This window comes from Triturus cristatus, chromosome 5_2, assembly GCF_964204655.1.
Source record: "Triturus cristatus chromosome 5_2, aTriCri1.1, whole genome shotgun sequence".
In the NCBI taxonomy this organism is placed as follows: Eukaryota; Metazoa; Chordata; class Amphibia; order Caudata; family Salamandridae; genus Triturus; species Triturus cristatus.
Window position 1 is genome coordinate 730,699,373 of NC_140588.1, and position 19,803 is coordinate 730,719,175.

A 19,803-nucleotide genomic window follows, 5' to 3' on the forward strand; every position below is an offset into this window, starting at 1 on the left:
GAGATTTAGCAAACAAAGATGTTCAAGGAGACCTGAACGATCTTCTATCCAAAGCACAAACAAACATGAGGCGCATGTTCAGAGGCAGGTTTTTTGGAAGGGCTGACAGGGGAGGACCGGCTGCCAGCCGCGGATATAACAGGTCCTATTCTCAACAAAAACAACGTGGTTATTTAAGATACTACTATGGGAATAACAGTTTCTTCCCCCAGCGGAGCCGCAACAGTCGAACACAAGGCAGAAACAACCGTGGAAGATTCCAAAGTGAAGGACAAGGTAAGGTCCCCTCCTCCCCCTGTTTCTTCCCTCCCAAAGGTAGGGGGAAGACTCTCCCTTTTCAGTCACATTTGGTCCTCTATAACCAACGATGCTTGGGTCCTAGAGACTGTGAAAGGCTTCAAAATAGAGTTTATTACTATTCCTTATCAGACCAAACAACCCAGAGAACTTTCCCTCGACCACGAACAGTCAAGTCTAGTAGACGCAGAAGTGAGTCAAATGTTAGACAAAGGTGCGATTCGAATCGTTTCAAACACTGGTCAAGGTTTTGTGAGCACAATCTTTCTGGTGAAAAAGAAAGAAAAAGGATGGCGCCCCATAATAAATCTAAAGGAATTAAACACCTTCCTTATGTACAGACACTTCCAAATGGAAGGTAAACACCTTCTGAGAGATCTTCTCCAAGAGGGAGATTGGCTCATAAAACTAGATCTCAAAGACGCATACTTTACAATCCCTATGGTTCCCGACTCTGAGAAATACCTAAGGTTTGTATGGAGGAATACAACATACCAGTTTTGCTGTTTTTCCTTCAGGCTATCCTCAGCCCCGTGGTGTTTCACCAAGGTGCTGAGGCCTGTAGTTACCTCCTTAAGGAGAAGAGGAGTTTGCCTGATTATCTATCTAGACGACATCTTGCTGATGTCTCAGAGCCAGGAGGAACTCATAACTCACATGAATTGGACTGTATAACTCTTACAGAGTCTTGGTTTCATCATCATTATAGAGAAATCAATTATGACCCCTTCGCAAAACCTAGAGTTTTTGGGTTTTCAAGTGAACACACCCTTAACTCAATTACAACTCCCCAGGAAGAAACTGTCAAAAATAAAGAAAGAAGTTTCATATGTTTTATCCAAAAACCAAGTGAGCCTGAGGAAACGAGCAAGAGTAATAGGGTTATTACCTTCATCCATTCAAGCTATTTCTCCAGGCCCCCTTCATTACAGGGCCTAACAGAGACTAAAATCATCAGGCCTGAAGAAAGGCCTTTGGTACTCGGACATCGTTCCCCTGTCCCCAGAAGCTCAAGATGATCTCCTTTGGTGGCGCAACAACTTAGACAGTTAGAATGGAAAAGCAATATTCAGGAATACTCCAGATCATACAATGGAATCCGATGCAAGCAATCTAGGTTGGGGTGCCAGACTAGAGAAGATAGAAAACGGGGGGAAATGGTCGAAAGAAGAACTTACCCTTCACATAAATTCTTTGGAGATGTTAGCCTGCTTCAAATCTATCATCAAAAACAGTGTTGTTCTAATCAAACTAGACAACTTCACAGCCGTCTCTTGTATCAACTGATTAGGGGGCGCAAGGTCAAATCCTCTAGCAGATCTAGCCCAAAAGATTTGGTACTTCTGTTGGAACCACAAAATAAGGGCAGAATTAATCCCAGGTCACCTAAACACAAGGGCAGATTGGAACTCAAGGTTCCTAAGAGACTCCAGCGACTGGAAAGTGAATGCTTCAGTCTTCCAGAAAATTCAAGATCTATGGGGTCCTTTCGAGATAGATCTTTTTGCAAGCAGACTGACCTTTCAGATAAGTCATTTCTTCAGTTGGAGACCAGACCCGCTAGTATCTGCAGTGGATGCTCTTCTCCAACCATGGAACTCTCTGAGCTCTTATGCCTTACCCCCCTTCGCCCTAATCCAGAGAGTTCTCTTGAAAATTCGAAGGGAACATTGCCGCACTGTTCTAATTACCCCCTTCTGGAAATTCCCAAATATGGTTCCCAGGGGTGATGGAATTGGCAGTAGAAATCCCTCGCCTTATCCCAGGGAGTTTAGACCTCCTTCAGGGTCCCGAAGGAGAGGTACACCCTCTTCTCTTAGAAGGAAAGATGAACCTTCTTGCCTGGAAGATTTCAGGGGTTCAAGAAGATATTCAGGCCTTTCAGGAGAGGCTAAAGATCTTTTGGATGAGTCTTGGGCTCCGGGAACAAGGAGAAGATACATCGGTTCATGGAAAAAGTGGTGTGGTTGGTGCCTGGAACGGGATTTGGATCCCGTGGATGCACCTGTTGTAGAAGTAGCAAACTACTTAGCAGACCTTTTTTAATCTGGACTTTCTTATAAAATGGTTAATTGTTACAGATCTGCAATCTCTGCAGGACACTCCTTATTAAATGATTTCTCTATTGGTACTGACCCCCTAGTTCGTAGAGTGTTGAAAGGAGTTAGACTCAAACGTCCTAGATCTAAATATGATTCTTTATGGAACGTACATTTTATCTTCGAACATTTTACTTCCTGGCCCGATAACCTCTTCCTTTCAAGAAACAACTTTCCATTAAATTAGCTACACTACTTTGCTAAATTTCATTTAGACGTGTATCAGATGTTAAATCTTTAGAAATCTCTAATAGAATTTATTCACCTGATGGTGTATTGTTTGAGATATGGAAAAGAACCAAAACAATGTCAGAAACTATTTTCTATCCTTTTTTTTTGATTGTCCCAAACTTTGTGTGGTAAGTTGCATGAAAGTTTATGATGAAAAATGAGTTATTTTTAGACCTCTTAATGAAGATCAACTACTAATTTCTTTTGTTAAGCCATAAAATGGAAGTCTCTTCTGCTACTATTTCTAGATGGGTTAGAATGGTTATGCTGGAAGCAGGTACAGACTTATCTAAATTCGGTGCACATTCTTCCAGGGGGGCTATGGCCAGCAAGGTTGTCTGGGGTGGAGGTTCACTTTCAGATATCCTTAAAGCAGCAGATTGGTCAAATGCTTCAACTTTTGTTAAATTCTATCTTAAGCCTGTTGAACATGTAAGCAATGTAGCATTAAAAAGCTTTAAACTTGCATAATGTAGCCTCCGGTCTTGTAATGAAATGGTGATTCTGCAATTATCATGCAGAGAGAATCTTGATTTTATTAAAGACAACGGAGGCTGACATTATGCCTCCCACCACTCCCCGAGTGGATGAATGATTTTTTGTTCTTCAAGTATGCTATTCTACCTAACTTTTTTGTTTTTTTCAGATTCAACTTCCTAATAATTTCAGAAGGATGTCTAACGTGGAAGAAGTTGTCCTTTCATTTCGCAGCTCTAAAGAGGAAGATAGTTGCTATGGCGCTTTGTTATGTTGCTTGGAATGTTTTTTATTTATGATGTAATGGTTACACTTTGAAGGGCTGCATGTCTTGGGCAGCAATAAAGGTTATTGCATAATGTCAGCCTCCGTTGTCTTTAATGAAATCAAGATTCTCTCTGCATGATAATTGGAGAATCGCCATTCCTAACTATAACGTCTGTAAAACCTATGGTTTTTTTGGTGAATTTCAAAGGATTTTTAAATGCTAATTTCTAAGTATAACGTCTCTGAAACCTATGGTTTTTTCAATGAATTTCAAAGGTTTTTTAAACATCGAACTACTATTGTGTATTTGTCATTAATACTATTTTTTCTAACTTTTCAACTACATAAAATAAACTGCAAAAGTACTATGTAACGTAATACATTTCACAAATTACAATGAGTTTTTAAATAATACAAAACAATTTAACATTCAGATAACAATTTTTCTCCCTATTTTTGCTGTCATCAGCTACTGCTTAACTTCACTATTCACAGTGATGCCAGTGTAGTTTCATCATAAACAGCAGGGAAAAAAAAACAATCAACTAGATTGTTAAAAAAAAATAACTAATTCTCTCAAATATAATACAAAATCAACACAAATAACACATCCAATAGTACTTCAAATGTTCAAAGCTTACCTTTACTTCTTAGATTGTCTGCAAATGTACCCAATACACCAGATAATGTATCAAAAATTTTGCTTTGAAAGCATCCAGTATGAATTCCTTCAAGATCTTACATAGTTTCTCTGCACATTTTCCCAATACGCTAGATAATATATCAAACATTTTGCTTTGAAAGCATCCAGTATGAATTCCTTAAATATCTTACCCAGTTTCTCTGCACAATTTTTCCAATACACCACATAATGTATCAAAATTTTTCCTTTGAAAGCATCCAGTATGAATTCCTTACAGATCTTACGTAGTTTCTCTGCACAATTTCCCAATACACCAGATAATGTATCAAAGATTTCGCTTTGAAAGCATCCAGTATGAATTCCTTAAAGATCTTATGTAGTTTCTCTGCACAATTTCCCAATACGCCAGATAATGTATCAAAAATTTCGCTTTGAAAGCATCCAATATGAATTCCTTAAAGATCTATACACCTTCCCATTAAAGCGGAATAGTGTATCTAAAATCTTTGTTTCAGAAAAAATTAAGTATGAGTTGGGTAATTCATAAGGCAATCTCGGTTTCATTTCCAAGTGTGCATCATTACAGTGACTCCAACCATTATTACACTTTAAATAAACTCTATAATGTCCACTTGTAGTAGTACTTCCAGCATGGAAAACAATAGCAACTGTTGCAAAAGTTCTTCCAGAAATAGATAATTGATTAGCAACAAAATTTTAATTTTGGTTTCCACTTTTCTTCCATTTGGTCGACAGCAAATATTTTCCATATCTTAGTAGGCATCATACAGATAGCATTCTTGATTTACAACAAGAACACATCATCTCATGATCAGCTTCTTTTATTAATTTGGAAAATGGTACAGATTTGCAGTCAGGTATTGTTAAATATAAAAAATTATTCTCTGTCAACTATAGTGCTTGAAGTTACGAACACTCTTCAAATTTATGTTCCCATTTGTAACTGAGTCCAAATAAACTCTCAATCTGAATTCCTTCATCTTCTAGTACTCCAAGCATAACCATCAGAAATTCTTGTGCATCTTGCTGTATATTAGCACTGAACGTTAAAGATCCAGTACATGTATCCAACAGTTGGTGAATACCAGAAGCAGAATGAATATTACTTCTATCAGTTCTTAATTCTTGAAATAAAGTGTAGAGTGCAGAACATAAAGTTTTTTCCTGACTTTCCATAATTTCACCGCAAACATCTTCAAGATAAAATATAACATTTATAATGACATTAACATAGCAGTTGACACCAGAAGCATTTTCTAATTGGTATCCAACAACATCATCACTTGTTTGTATTTTCTGCTTCTTTACATCTTTTCTTTTCTGTTGATTCTCTTTCTGCTTTTCAACCATAGTTAACTCTTCAACATATTTGCGTTTTGAACACACAACACTTTTCCCATAAATAGGATATTCAACTAAATGGGGAGCATAAAGCCTTCTCAAACGATTATATTCTCTTACACAATTAACATCAGCACTAACCTTGTTCTCATCAAAATCAATTAAATACAAACCAGACAACGTTCTAACTCGAGATAATGCAACATATACCATTCCCTCTTTGAACACAGTTTTTCCAACATTTACCAAAGCATTATCTACACTTAAACTCTGTGATTTGTGAATAGATATTGCATATGCTAAACAGAAGGGAAACTGTTTTCTACGAACATACAAGTCTTTTACAAGCAAAAAACGTGCGGCAGAATGTCCAATCTGTCTTACCTCTGCAATGTGATCAAATTTAACTTTCAAAAATTCAATTCCATTTCTATTTTGATATTTCACAAAATCAACAACTTTCCCCATTGCTCCATTCACTAAACCTTCTTCTACATTCAGATTTTGTTTTGCCATAACATGAAGTGTTTTTATGGCTTTTATTGTGTATATTCCACTCTTTTATCCCACTTTTTTAATGTTATATGCTGTATTATGACAGATTTTTTAGGATGATCTGATAATGTTCATACTTTTATGATATTTTATATCGAATAAAGTGATATTCTCTCTAAACATTCAGGTTACGCTTCAAAATTACCCAACAGTTTAAACATACATCTAAAAAAAATTCTAAGCCAGCAGTTTTTGATACAGACTTTTCCAAAGAATCCAATTTAGTCTGCAGTTTTTCTAAAAGAACAATTGTTATTCCTTGATGCTCTATTTTATCAATAGCTTCAATGTGAACTATTTCTTGATTTTACAATATCATAAGCTCTCTATTAAATGTATAACACTCTTCCACTGTAGGCATTAAGCAAACTATAGACTTTTTTTCTTTCATTTTCTTGTACATTACTTCTGCTGGAGTGTTTTCATTTGTAAACAAGTTCTTTAGTAGACGACTTTGAAAAGCTTCTTTACCATGTTTGCTTAGAACACCAATTCTTACATCTTTTAGAATATTTGCATAATCTTCATCTCTTGCTTGTCGCATATTCTGAGTGAGTTCTTTATATTCAAAATTTAACCACAGATTCACATTTCCAATACTTCCCAGAAATTTCTTTGTGTCTTCATGTAGAAGAGTTTTAAACACTGGTTCTCCTTTTACAGGGGTTAGTTGCAGCAGATCTCCAAATACAATTAAATGTTTTCCTCCAAAGAGAACGTCGTAATCTGTTTTCAATACCTTTTGCATTCTTAAATGTATAAAAGCAAGCATTAAGTTTGAGACCATGCTCACCTCATCAATAATTAAAAGTTTCATTTTCTTCAGCACTCTTGACACTTCATAAGAAGCTTCTTCAGACAACTTCTGAGATTCTAATTTATTTTCATGCTCCACTGGTAACATCAATAATCTATGGAAAGTAACTCCTTTAACATTGTGTGCAGCTAATCCAGTTGGAGCTGTTACCACACAACATAAATGTGAACCAGTAGTTTTTTTAAGATAACAGGTCAAAACTTTAATTAAAAATATTTTACCTGTCCCAGCTTGACCACTGATGTACATCAGAAGAGGTTTAAAAGATGAACACAGACATTCTTTTTTTTCATGCAACAAACCATGTTCTATCCATTCTCTCACCTGCACATATATTTCTTTCTGTTCAATATTTACTTGTTCTTCTAACTTTTCCAATGTTATATTCTTCTCGTGTGCTTGTTGCATTGCAATTTCGACTTCATGCATAGCAATCGCTGCTTCATTTTCCAGCATTGGTTGTTCAAGAGGATCTTAACTACATGGACCACTACTTTGACTATCTTGAGAACTTTCATGAGCTATTTTAGCTGTAATAGTCTTTTCCTGTTCAACTTCATCATTCAACATTTTTAATTATGTAGGGAAAATTGGACATCGAATGCTATCTTTACAAGCATTAAAAGAATCTTCGTAGCAGTCAAACTCTCCAAGTAATTCACTTTCGCTACGCCATGGTTTAAACAGCTGCAGAAGTGCTAAATAGTAAAATTCTCACTTATCTGGAGTTTCGCAACTAAGTTTCTTGTGGTTTATAAGATTACCCTTTGCATGTTTTACTAAACAACCATGACATCCAACTACTGCAAACTTTCCTTCTTTTAAATTCTCTTTAACATTTCTTTTGAAGCTGTAATGTTGAAGTACTTCATACAGACATAGCTGTTCCAGATGTTGACTCCTTTTCGGATAGTATGTGTCCAACATATTAGTTTCAAGAATGTCTGTTCTATCTGGCTCATTTGCTGCTAATTGTTCAATTTCTTCCAATGATTTCAACACTCTATTTTGTTTGCAGGCAAGACCTAAACTTACCCAAATGATTCCTCGTGACTTTGAATATACACTTGAAGAACACAAGCGGTCTGAACATTCATACGATCCAATTTCTCGGTGGGAAAGCATTTTCAAACTAAAGCTGTACAATTTTTTGCTAAGACTATGCTCTTGTGCAATTTCTTCCCACATTTGTTTCATCTCTGTTTTTTCAGATTTTGTTATGTACGATGTAACATAACGTGCAAAAGCAATTGAGTTATCCGCAACATACTGGATGTCCATGTTCTCATTCCACATTTTTAAAATTACTGGATTGTAGTCATTGATATACTTTGACACTTCTGTTCTTTTTAAGTTGTAGGTATTCTTTGGAGATTTCCAAGTTATTGTGTGCCTCATAGAAGAAAAAAAAGAATTTACTCTTCCTTTACAAATGACCAGTCTAGGGTGGCCTTTATGATTTGGGTCGGCCGCAGATTGGGCTATACCTTTAGTAGATCGCGATGACCCCCTGTTATACAGTTATGTAGCCTTCAAGAGTGAATTCCGAAAGTTATTGGACAGACACACATACACGCATTCAGCAGATACAGAGCTGTTAGCGCTGAAGCAGGGTAACCACGACTTGGTGGAGTACATCACCTCATTCCGCAGACTAGTGGTAGAGGCGAATTGGCCTGAAGAGAAGCGTAGCACCCTTTTCTATAGGGGACTGCGGGATGATTTAAAAGACGCACTCTCCCAAATAGTGAACCTACCCGAGTCCTGGACTGATCTTATTGACCTAGTGGTTAAGATAGAACATAGGTTACAGGAGAGGAGACAAGAGAAGGGAAGATTTGAACCCCGTTATATATCCACCCGAGATAAAAAAAACGAGTCCCCTAAGAGCATTGAGGAAGGTGAGCCTATGCAGATCGGAGCGGTGAAGGGTCCCTTAGCACCCGAAGAACGGCAAAGACGGCGAGCTAATAGACTATGTCTTTATTGTGGTAAGGCCAGACATTTCCTGCGTCTTTGTCCGATCAAGCCAACTCAGACCATGAAGTCGGGAAACTAGAAAGCCCGGGGTCCTGTGAGACAAGAATCCCGGGTAGCTCTGGATGCACCGTCTCCTCCTCTGAGATCGACACCACACCCACCTCACATTTGTATGTATCCACATATCTGTCCTTCCAACGACAGGGTATTCACGTAGCAGTAATGATAGATTCTGGAGCTTCCGGGAATTACATGGATTCAGATTGGGCTAGAGAGAACCTCATACCTACCATACAAAAACCCACTATGAGCAAAGTCACCACTATAGATGGTAGTCCCCTTGTTTCAGGGCCCATAACACATCGTACAGTAATGCTTCATATGAGTATAAACCCCGATCACCAAGAAGAAATCGCTTTTGACTTAATCCGGTCCCCACAAGTCCCTGTGCTCTTGGGCATTCCATGGTTGAAGGTTCATAATCCCGTCATAGATTGGAAAAATTCTACTCTGACATTTCGGGCTGCTATGGGTCAGGAGTCTTTGATTGCAAGTGCACAGGTAAACCATGACTTAGAGCAAAAGGAGCCTGCTACAGAGCTACCCTCCTGCTATCAAGATTTGAAGACAGTTTTTGATCCCAAAGAAGCTGAGGTTCTTCCCCCGCATAGGGTGTACGACTGTCATATAGATCTAGAGACAGGAGCCAGAATCCCCTGTAGCCGGGTCTATGCGTTGACAGAAAAGGAGAATTTGTACTTGAGGGAGTACTTAGACATGATGTTGGACAAAGGATTCATCCGTCCTTCTCGCTCTCCTGCCTCTTCTGCGTTGTTTTTTATACCCAAGCGTGAGGGGGTCTTCGCTGTTGTATAGACTACAGAAAACTCAACCTCGTTACCATTAAGAACCGGTACCCTTTACCCCTCATCGCCTCCCTCCTTGACAGAGTACGTGGAGCCCGGTACTTTACTAAGCTGGACTTGCGAGGCGCTTACCACCTGGTGCGTGTCAGGGAGGGAGACGAATGGAAAACAGCTTTTTGTACCAAGTATGGGTTGTTTGAGTACCTTGTAATGCCCTTTGGGCTTTGTAATGCTCCAGCGGCGTTCCAATTCTTCATCAACGAGGTGCTCAGAGATGTGCTAGATGAGTTTGTGATCGCCTATATTGACGATCTCCTAATCTTCTCCCCTTCCATGGCTGATCACACCCGCCATGTCCGTAGAGTGTTGGAACGTCTCCGTGACAACCACCTTTATTGTAAATTGGAGAAGTGTGCCTTTCATTCCCAGGAAGTACCCTTTTTAGGGTTTATAGTGTCTCCTTGGGGTCTTGCTATGGACCCCATCAAGATCACCGCAGTTCTTTCCTGGCCGGCTCCTGAGGCTGTTAAAGGCCTGCAGAGTTTTTTGGGATTTGCCAATTTCTATAGGCGATTTATACGTGGCTTTTCGGAATTGGCCAGTCCCCTCACCGCACTATTGAAAAAAGGAGTTCCATATGTATGGTCTAAAGAGGCTGAGGACTCCTTTGATCACATGAAACAGGCCTTCACGCGGGCCCCTGTCTTGCGTCATCCGGATCCCGCCTTGCCCTTTGTGGTGGAGGTGGACGCCTCTCAAGTGGCAGTGGGAGGTGTCTTGAGTCAAGTGGATCCTAGCACAGGTCACTGCCACCCGGTGGCCTATTACTCACATAAGTTCACACCTGCGGAATACAACTATGCGGTAGGGGACAAGGAGTTACTTGCAGTTAAAAAGGCCTTTGAGGAATGGAGGCAATATCTATTGGGCGCTCGTTATCCTGCTGTGGTTTACACCGACCATCGTAATCTCCAGTACTTGAAGTCGGCCAAAGCTATGTCGATGCGTCAACTGCGGTGGTCTCAATTTTTCAGTGAGTATGAGTTCACTATACAATACAGGCCTGGACGACGAAATGGCAAGGCTGATGCCTTATCCCGACTGGGTTTCGTCCAACCGGACGAGCCAGCTGAGTCGCCCAATATAATCGCTAGAGACGCTATCATAGGAGGAGTGCTTTCTGAGACAGAATTCCAGAATCTAATCAGACAGGGTCAGTCCTCGGCAAACATGAAAGAACTAGTGGGCTCACAAGAGACAACGATCGAAAAAGGATATGTTTGCTTTCAAGGCGGAGTGGTGTTACCAACCCTGGAATTACAAGACCAGGTTTTGAAGTGGTATCATGCACATCCCATGGCAGGCCATACAGGGATCAAGAAGACCGCCAAGGCGATCAGGGAACGCTTTTGGTGGCCCAAAATGTTGGAAGATATAGAAACATATGTGAAAAAAAACCTGTCATGTATGCGCCCAAACTAAGGTATCCCGTCAAAACCCAGTGGGTCTGCTCTTGCCACTGCCCACTCCACCTGGTCCCTGGCACACGGTTTCGCTTGATTTTATTGTGGACTTACCAATCACGGTGAGAAGGAACAATACCTTGTTAGTGGTTGTCGATCTTTTTACTAAGATAGCTCACTTTGTCCCATTGGGGGGATTACCTTCGGCTGCTGAGATGGCTTCAGTGTTTTTACGGCAAGTAGTTCGCCTCCATGGTTTCCCGTCTGTCTTGATTTCGGACAGAGGGACTCAATTTGTGTCTCGATTCTGGAGAAATGTATGTGCTTTGCTACAGATAGACGTTCGGTTGTCTTCGAGTCATCATCCTCAGTCAGATGGTCAGACTGAACGAGTCAACCAATGTTTTGAACAGTACATTAGAACTTAGGTCCTCCATTCCCCTACCGATTGGGATGAGTGGGTGTGGGTAGCAGAAATAGCATACAACAACAGTCCACATTCCTCTATCTCTCACACACCTTTCTTCACGCTTCGGGCTTTCACCCCAAGCTATTACCTTCCGGCGTTCCCCTTAACAGTCCTACTCCGGCAGCTACAGATCTGGTTCGGCAATTACAGAACATACACAGAGAGGCTGGGGAGAACTTAGAACAGGCTAAGGTGAGGTATAAGGAGGGGGCGGACCTGCACAGAAGCTTAGAACCTATTTATACACCGGGGGATAAGGTGTGGCTTTCCACCAAATACATGACGCTGAGTGGTCCTCGCAAGTTTAACCCTAAGTTCATTGGTCCCTACAAGGTGCTGAAGGTGATCAATCCGGTGGCTCTCAAATTAGAACTTCCTACCACCTTTAAGATTCACCCCGTGTTTCATGTGTCTTTGATCAAACCTGTTGTACCGGGTAGGCCTGGGCGGTAAATTCCGTTCCGTTCGCGGAATTTGCGGAATTTGGGTAATTTCGCGTTTCGCGGAGAACGCGAAATTGCCCAAAAATCTGCGTTCCGCGACTTCGCGAAATTTTTTGCTTGTTCGCGTTCTCAATATGCGTGTTCGCGAGATATTTCACCCCGAGCACGCAAACAGCGATCGCGAACAGGAAAAAAGTATCGCGAACAAGCAATTCCGCGTGTTCGCGGAATTTCTGCGTGTTCGCGGAGATTTTTTGCCGTTTCGCGGAGATTTGCGTAACGCGATTACGCAAATTCCGCCCACCCCTAGTACCGGGTACCCGATTGCCCCACAAACCTGTTTCTATTACCGTTCAGGATTTGGAGGAATACGAGGTGGAGGCCATTATGGATTCACGCATTGTAGGGAAATCCCTACAGTACCTCATTCATTGGAAAGGGTATGGGGTGGAAGAACGCACGTGGGAACCCGCTTGTAATGTGCACGCTCCTCGTCTGGTTCGCCAATTTCACCGGCGATACCCTGAGAAACCCAAACAATTGGGGGACCGTTGTGGGGGGAGTATACTGTCATGTCCCGGAGCCCTGCCTACCGATTGCAAGAGTATAAAAGGAGTGTAAACGCTCCCAAACGCGCTTAGCGTTCTAGTTCTTGGCCTCATTTCGGTCCGCATCATAGTGCCTGACTTCCGTTTTCCCTTGCTTCCTGTTTCCCCTGCGCGTCCTCTTCGCCGGAGGACGACTCTGTTTCGTTCGCGTTCGGTAACTTAGGTATAGTTACCTCTGTTGGACTTTTCAAGTCCCCATCGTCGCTGATATTCCCTCCAGCATTCCTTCCCTCACCATCGGGAAGTTCACAGGGATATCGATTCCGGAGTTCTTTCATAACTCCGCCCACCGGGTGTTTCACCCGGAATCCCGGCGCCATCACCCCGCCGAACAGCATCGTAGCCTCGCTCCCATTCCCCTTTTTGTTGTAGTTCCTAATCTTACCCTTCCCACTTTTGTTGTTCTGCCCCGTCCTCGCTGAGTCTGGTGGGGATTCCTCCACTGAGTTGTTTTAAGTTGGAGATTACTGGGGAAGACTTGTGTGAACCACTTGGCTATATTGAATTTCCGCAACTGAACCACGGTAACAGCGCTTTGCGCTGCCCTTTTGTTTCTCTTATGATAACCCTATCTATGTGTAATAGCTATAGAACGTTTGTGGGGGTTACTTGTGGTTTATATATCTCTGTGAATTATCCCTCAATTAGGTGCAATATCTACACCTGCAGCTGATATAAACCCTATATGACTCCAGTTCTACAGTAACATAGTGGGGGTAAGTGGTGAGCATCACACATGTGTGGGTTATAGTGGGGGAAATTAACGCCAGTCTGATTTCATATCTCTCTGTTGTACAGGATCCTCTTCGACGCTGTCCTATGTATGTACTGTTTGCCTGGAACTAGCAGTAGAATGCTGTAGTGTTCTTACGGAATTAGCAGTAGAATGGTATGTGTAACAAGGGGCTGCATTAGAACAATTGGTGAAGCCTCATTATTGCAAAGCTGAATTAACCCTTGTTTCCCTACAGTAGTAGTCAGCCTCACCTGTACCAGACGTGGAACCCTTGTCCTTCCTGAAGTATTCCCGCCTTCCCTTGTTTTGTTTCCCTGTTTTCCCCGGGTGTGCCATCCATTACTCTAGAGTCTGATAGAGTCGGAGGGCCACCGGGGAAGGCTGTGGTATTCTCTCCAGATCCCTGACACTCCTGCGGAGCCTCCTGGTAACCATAACACATATACCATACCATAAAGCGATTCATAAATGGGCACACTGCCACTGAACCACCCTCTTCCCCACCCTTCCTTAACTTTAGAAAATTAAAGAAAGAGCCACACCAAACCTAGTAAGCACACTATACCAATACAAGAACTTAATTTCAACAACCGTCTACCGGAACGGTCATGAGCAAAGCGTATTAAAACATACAAATTTGCGGGTAAAATGGCCAGCTAACTATAACACCCCTAAAACCTATGAATTTCTAAGGTTTTTTAAATGTTAATTCCTAACTATAACATTTCTGAAACCTATGTTTTTTTCAGTGAATGCCAGTTTTTGCATATTGATTTCTTGATTGAATATGAGCGGCTGCAAAAGGTGTTGACACACACAAGTCTTTCTGACGGTGGTTTGGGAGGCCTACTGTCAAGGAATGCTTCCTTGTTGTTATTTCTGGCTACTGTATATCCCACAGTTGAGTGGACAGAGTGTTGCCATGTACTTCCGGACATGGGAGCAGCTTTTTGATTTTGAAAGATTGGGCGATTGAGCGCATTCACTTATTGGTGTGGTAGTAGGACCCGCTGAATTGGAAAGAGGAACATGGACCAGAATATGTACCTACAGTAACTCTGATACTAAATTATAAAAGTGTATATCCTAAAATTTGAAAGTGTCTAGAATGAATATCGGGAAGCTCCGAGCCGAAGACTCTGCAAAACATTATAGTTGCCCTGAAGAAGCCTGAAAGGGTGAAACTCGTTGGCTGTTTTGCTGCTATACATACAAAACTGAAATAAAAAAAGACTAAGAACATTTCCGGCTACAGAAATAATTTATTCTGTCATCGTCTGTGATGAATGAAAGAGATTAACTCTTTGGTCATTATAGCAGTGCCTCTCCCTTCTTTCTGTATATCTGTTTTATATTTGAAACCAAATTGGTGGCTGATTTCGGGAGGTGGGCATTTGTTGGACCACTACTGGTTGAAATAACTAATATGTATTAGATATTGTACAAGAACACAAGTAATTGGTGCAGCATCTTATACCCTGCCACTGTTCTCACTGTGTATGTAGCTCACCTTAGAACATACCACAATTCCTAAAATGAGTATGTTACCATCAACAATAATGTAACTAAAGTCTTAAAACCTTCTATTAACTGCAATGCTTTTTAATGAGGTGCTATCATGTATATTGGTGCCAAGATGGCTGCCAACACTTCTTGGATGAAGTGCTGACAACCAATCAGATCTCACGTTGAGATGTGTGGTTAGGCTCCGCCCAGATATATATGTGATTTTATTTTTGATTTTCTCAGGAACTACTGAACGAATTTATACCATTTAAGCAAAAGGTACGACTCTGTACCAAGGTCTACCTTTCTGCCAAATTTGGTGTCATTCCGTTCAGAAGTTCGGGCTGTAGCTGCGGCTAAAGGTCCTATGGGAAATTGCATGGGGAAAACACGTTTTGCGCCCCCCCCTTTTTTCTCAGCCCCCGCTACCCAAATCATCCTGAGACTTTCAGGATAGGAGCAGACCGGAGCTGGCCAAAAGTTTTAAAAATTTCACGAAGATTCATCAACGGGAGCCAAAGTTATTCCAAATAGAATGTTGCGGATTTCCTATGGAAAATAGGTCCTAACTATAACTACCTACTGGCGACCGCCAGTGGGTAATATATATATATATATATTCACTGAAAAAACCATAGGTTTCAGGGGTGTTATAGTTAGCTGGACTTTTCACTTGTACAAAACCATTGAAATTCCCCCGTTATAGTTAGTTCAGCTAACTATAACTCGCGCGCCCGCAATGCACTGCTGATGACGTCACATATTACATCACTCATGACATGGTCAGTGACATCACTCATGACATCACTGATGACATCTCAAATGACATCACTGATGACATCACTGATGACATCATCCAGTGAATGTGTGTTATTCTGAAAATTAAATATGTTTTATATATGTATATCTCAAGGTCGATGGAAGAATAAATGGGTATATAAGTGTCTAAATGGATGATTTGTTTTTGAAAAATTGATTGTGTAACTGACTGATTAAGTGTATCATAGTGAATACATGGCTTAGTGAGTAATGTTTAAATATGTAAATATCTGTATCAGTCTCTCATTTTGTGTATAAGTGGCTGCATGGGTTGGTGAGTAGCTACATGGGTGTCTATATAGGTTATTAGTTGGTTTTTTGAGTATCAGTCTGAGTGTCTGCATGGTTCGGTGGGGGTATTACGTAGTGCATAGGTGCATGAATGAGTGACTCACTGTTTGTATGTGTTGAACACAGTATGTGTGCAGGACTGTATGGGTGGATGAGTGTGTGTATGGGTGTGTTAGTGAGTGAATGACTGTCTCAATAGTGTCTTTATGAGTAACTACATATGTTTTAAACTAGTATATGTGACTATTGGTGTATATATGTGAGTATATGTGAGAGTGAGAGATTGAAAGAGTTCCTGTATGAATAAGTATGTGTTTCTATAAGTGATTGTTTAAAAGACTAAGTATGTGTAAGTTTCCGTAGAAGTAAGTGTGGTGGTGTGTGTATAACTGTATATGCAAGTAAATGTATGTTTGATTCTTTATTAGCATGAGTGACTATGTGTGTGAGTAACTCTATGGATGAGTGGCATTGTGTAACAGGATGTATAGGTGTATGAGTACATATGATGAGTGAGTACATGTATGAGTGACTGTATTGGACTGTTGGTGAATGAGTGGATGTGTATGTGGATCTTAGAATTACTGAAGAGGTTGTTGTAACTGGTATTGGTATGTCCATTGTTTTGAAAATTTTAGTCTCTATTTTTGAATGTGTGTATCAAAGGTTATATTAGGGTGAGAGGAGGTCTGCCACTCTATCACAAGGATGATGTCATCAGTGATGTCATCAGTGATGTCATTTGAGATGTCATCAGTGATGTCATGAGTGATGTCACTGACCATGTCATGAGTGATGTAATATGTGACGTCATCAGCAGTGCATTGCGGGCGCGCGAGTTATAGTTAGCTGAACTAACTATAACGGGGGAATTTCAATGGTTTTGTACAAGTGAAAAGTCCAGCTAACTATAACACCCCTGAAACCTATGGTTTTTTCAGTGAATTTCTGAGGTTTTTTAAATGCTAATTCCTAACTATAACGTGCCTGAAACCTATGGTTTTTTCTGTTAATTTCAAAGGTTTTTTAAATGCTAATTTCTAACTATGCCTACAGAGATAGGACATGTGAAGAAAGAAGAAAAAATGCACAGAAAGAAATAAAAGAAGTGCAGAAAGAAGCAACAGAAGTCCTCAAATACGAAGATAAGTGCAGGAAGAAGGATAACGTGCAGAAAGAACAAAAAGAAGAGCAGAAAGAAGCCTTGTTGCAAAATCATCCTGTACCCTCAACTTTTTCAGACGGATACTGGTGGTAACTGAGTCTGACTAACCAGTCCTAGAGCCAGTGCTATGTTAAAAGACACTTAGAATACAGTGAAAACACCTACATACACTAGGGAACATTATGCGTTGGGGTCCCCCTGTGATTAGCCTTACCTCCTCTATAAGCCCCTAGTATATAATAGGGCATGGGGATTAAAACTACCTCTTAAAACAGGCCACAGGGCGTTTTTGCACACGTTAACTCAGGCCCCGTCCCCTCCTTTCACCATTGTGTAAACACACCCTGTGTCCGTTTTTAGTTGGGAGATTAAGTTCATTTGAGTCCTGAGGGTCCCTAGGGTCCAACTAGCCCACTAGGTACCTCCAGTAAGTGCCACAGAGCTGCGTTGCAGAGAGGTGTAAAAAGTGGCACGGCCTGGACCACCTCTCTGCAATGCAGCTCAGTAGCGCTTACTGGAAGCACTTGGTAGGCTAGTTAGCCCCCAGGGGCCCTCAGTATTGAAGGGAAATTATATCCCCAATTTAAAACGTGCCATGGTGCGTGTTTGCACACGTCACCTCAGGCCCCGTCCCCTCCCTTCACCACTGTGTAAACGCGCCCTGTGGCTGTTCTAAGTTGAGAGATTAAGTCCCCTTGAATCCTAAGGGTCCCTAGGGTCACACTAGACCACTAGGTACCTCCAGTAAGCGCCACAGAGCTGCGTTGCAGAGAGGTGTAAAAAGGGGCTTGGCCTCAGAACACCTGTCTGCAGCGCAGCTCCCTGGCGCATACTGGAGATGCCTGTTGGGGGCGCGTTTGCAGAGTGCTGCATGGAGGGGGCATGGCCTCCGGCACGATGCCAGTCTTTTATTTATTTTATTTTTTTAAGAAGGGGGGCTGTGTGGTTCCCCTTCTTATTCTAATTTATTGGCCCTGATGACCCCATCCCCCAGGGCCTGTCTCCTAATTATATTTTTTTGACCCCAATCCCCAGGGCCGGCCACTGTTTTTTATTATTTTTAAAAAATATATTTTTATAGACACACCTAGGACATGCTGGACAAACCGTACGTACCTATCACCATGACGATTTGCGTGATATTCATTAAAAGGCGACTATGCATGCAATTAATCCACGTGGAATGTATTTACACCACTAGTGAAGCTCTGACATGTCTGATGCTCTACCGTGCCTAATGCCGGTAGACACCCTTGTCGTTTATTTATACAAACATGGGTAGCTATTGACGGGCACATTTAATACACATGCACACCAAGCCATTCAAAGGGGATTCGACAAAAATTCGACCAAAACTATGCAAGAAACCCCCCTCACAGTTAATAAAACACACATCCACTGCCGGATGTGTAATACTTTTTATTTTACTCTCTGGAAAGGGGACGAACATCACTTGCGAGTCACAGCGCGCTCCTGACAGAGCCCAATGCTGTGTTACACCCACCATTGCCTGCCGAGTGCCACACACCTCTGTATTGTATTCCACTAGCTAGTGCATATGCTATGACACTCTCTAGCCCATGTGCACTGTAACACCACCCCGTGAAAATGTCATGCCACACTTGTCTTCGCACGGGTTATATTGCCCCATCTAACGTGCCTTCCTCGATGCCTATGTTATAACGCACAGTGCTATGCCATACATATTACAATTTGGGATCCATATCTTTGTCACAGTGCATATGCAACGTTACACTCCCCAGCACATATTTTATATTACAACTTTAGAGACTAGTTAGGTTACACAACACTGCCCTGTGCATATTACACTCCAAGGCGCATATCGCATAGCACGCGCTAGTGCCTGTGCTATCTCGCGCTCTCCAATGAATCTGTCATTGCGCACAATGTATTGCATATTCTATTTCACGCCTGGTTCATCTTATATCACACTTTTTGGTGCATAGTTTATACCATACACTATATCTAGTTTTCATTTTCAATCGTGCTCTCAGGACTATGTTCTATATAACACTGTGTTCACCTACCCTTTTCACGGGCATTACATTTTGCGATAGGGGGTGGAGGGTCAGGGGGTGTTTTTGCCAAGTGAGCCCGGAGTCACAGTCACTAACGTCTTCTTCTTCCTGAATAAAAGTGAGATTATGCTGCATACTTGTTCATATTTTAAGTAGTTTGCACAGACAAAATGTTTTAAAAACAATAAAGTTTCTAATACCCGCCTTCTCTGAACAGTTAGCTTGCTGCCCCATCCCCCTCCTCCCTATCCTCTGTTGTGTGAATCCATGGACTAGCCTCCTCCCTCCTGCCATGCATGGTCTGATGTGCTGCCACTGCCCTCAATTTAGTATGATGTACCAGTCCACTCCTCCTGCCCTCCATTGCCCAATTCTATGCCCCATCATTGACCTCCTGCTTAAACTCTGTGCTTAGCTTGCTGCCCCTATTCTCCTTCCCCCTGCCCTCCGATGTCTTTGTGCATGCCCCTGCTCCATCCTTTTTGCCCACCATGTCCCATGGACCTGCCACTCCTATCTACTCTGAGTGTTCTGTTGAGCTGCCACTCCCCTTCCACCTGCCTAGCATTGTCAGATGACTGTAACCTGTCCCTGCCACCTCCACCCTGCCTGTCCACATGCCATGCCTCTATCCTCTTCCTCCTGTCCTACATGGTCCATTGTACTGCCA